Below are 2,491 nucleotides of genomic sequence, written 5' to 3'. Positions count from 1 at the left end.
TCCGCCTGCCTCTGCCTCCCAGCACTCGGGAGGCAGAGGCAGGTGGATCTCTGTGAGCTCAAGGCCAGCCTGGTCTACATAGTGAGTTCCAGGACAGCTGGGGCTATAGGGAGACCCTGTCTCAAAAAGACCAAAAAAAATTACTTTGCTGGACTCATAAAGTTTTACTTGTGGGTGTTTAAAGACACAGAACATTTTGCTAATGTGCTGCAATGTTGTTGGTTTACATCAGCTGAGATAACAGCCGAAATCAGTCAAATATATCAAGATTTTTTAGTAGAATTAATGCCTTATTACAAAAAGTTTCCCGCACTGTTTTAATTTGGGTTTTCCCTAAAGCCAATCTAGAGACAAGGATTAGGGAGAATGAGCTGATTTGGAAGCACAGAAAAGGTAGGTCACCGAACATGTTTCTTCTCTGAGCTACTGGGATGAACCTCCATGCACTCTCTAGAAAGTCATGTGAAACACTCGCAGTATTACTGCATGGTTCTAAAGAAAACTGTCAGGAAGAGGATGACATGAGACATAAACATTTGAAGTGAGAAACTATTAGAGCACATCCACAGTATCTACTGTGGCTACAAATGCATGTAATGGGACAAGAGGATTTTGGGTGGTCCATCATCATCTATTTTACCCAAGTTCCCTAGAAAAGAGGTACAGATTCAAAGACTAAATCTAAATGCTTAATTTTGGAACTCAAGTCTACAAAATAAAAGTAAGCATATTTGAAGTTGGAAAGAATAGAACAGCAGACACTGGTGTTGCCCCGTTGCATTCCCCTAGGTTTAATCTTGAGGTTGTCTATAGTACTAGTGATAATTCTCATACACATGAATATCTTTCTATTTGACAATATAGTGTTTGGGCCATTCATGGAGCAGTCCAGAAACAAGAGGGAGTGAATGTTTCAGGCAGTAACTCTCAACCTATAAGAAATGGTTTGTGAATAGATACCACAGCTTCCTCAGACTTCATGGGACAATTCACAGACTTCTAACATTCTCTCTTAGAAGTCTTCCAGGGCGTCCAGTGTGTCCTGTTTGCTTACGTCAACATCCACCCATTAATTCATTATTGATTTCTATCCTGTTTCCCATCTCAGTGTCCCACTAAACATGAGTGTCTTCACTAAACACTCATGTTTTGGGGTTGCATCTTAAGCTACTCACACTCAATTCATGTCTCAGGATCTAGTTTTTTATTTTGACGTCAGCGGCCCATGGTCAGCTGGCACCATTGTTTCTGAGCTATGAGACAGGATATCATGGCAGAGCCAAGTTGCTTTCATCATGGCAGTCAGGAAAGAAAGAGAGCCAGTGCCAGAGGAAAAGTAGGTGGGAGAGAGAGGGTATGAGGGTCAGGGAAAGGAAGAGAGCAAGAGAAAGAGGAGAGAGCTAGTGACAAGGTATATGTTCTCTGGGCATGCTTCCAGAAATATACTTTTTGCTATTTGACCCCACCTCACCAAATGTGATCATGTTTTGAATCCATCAAGACCTCAATCTACTGAGGAGGCCAGAACCCTCAGGTTCCAATAACCTGCCAACAACTGGATCCACCAGTTGGAGACAATAAGCTTTGGGGGGTACCTTATATCCAAACCAAAACGTTCTGCCTCTGGCCACCAAAAGTCACATCCATCTCATGGTGAACAATGTATTTAGTCTATCTTGAATATATTCCTTTTTAAAATATTTCTATCAATTCAAGAATTTCATACAATGTATTTTGATCATATTCAGACTCCCTCCCCTTTTCCATCCCACCCTAGTCCACCCTGACTTCATATTCTCTAGTATTATTTCTTGAGCCCATCAAGTCTAATCTGTGTTCTCCCAAATGCTCTTGGGTGGGGGTCCATCCATCGGAGTCTGGTCATCCTACCAGGTGATACACCAGTAAGGAAAACCAACCCTTTCCCAGAAGTTATCAGTTGCCAACAGATTTTCATCCGGGGCTCGGGGTTCTTGCCATCCTCCCTCATCTATGCTGGATTTTTATCTGGCTTGGGTTTACACAGATCCTGTGCAAGCTTTCATAGCACCCTGGGTTCCTATGTGAAACTATCCTCTGGTGCTCAGACAGTGCAGTTTCTTTGTATTTATATACCACCTCTGGCTCTTACAATCTTTCTGTCCCTCTTCTGCAATGAACCCTGAGCTTTGAGAGGAGAGGGTAGGTGATATAGGTGTCCCATTTGGGGCTGAGAACTCTACACTCTTTTTATTCTCTGCATGCTGACCAGTTGTGAGTCTCTGTGTTAACCACCATCTGCTGCAAGAAGAGCCTTCTGTGGTGATAACAGACTCCCTCTTTTGGAATTGTTAATGAGATACCATAGATCCTCAAATAATACTGGTTATTGCCATTGCAGTTTGTTGTTCACCAGAACTTGACAGTCAGACCCATTGTTGAAGACACTACACACGAGTCACAGAACAAACAAGGAGAAATCAAGCTGGTACTAACCTTGAAGCTCGTCTCT

This window comes from Nannospalax galili, unplaced genomic scaffold (assembly GCF_000622305.1).
Source record: "Nannospalax galili isolate Female #2095 unplaced genomic scaffold, S.galili_v1.0 scaffold1129, whole genome shotgun sequence".
Classification (NCBI taxonomy): domain Eukaryota; kingdom Metazoa; phylum Chordata; class Mammalia; order Rodentia; family Spalacidae; genus Nannospalax; species Nannospalax galili.
This window is presented reverse-complemented; position numbering follows the sequence as displayed.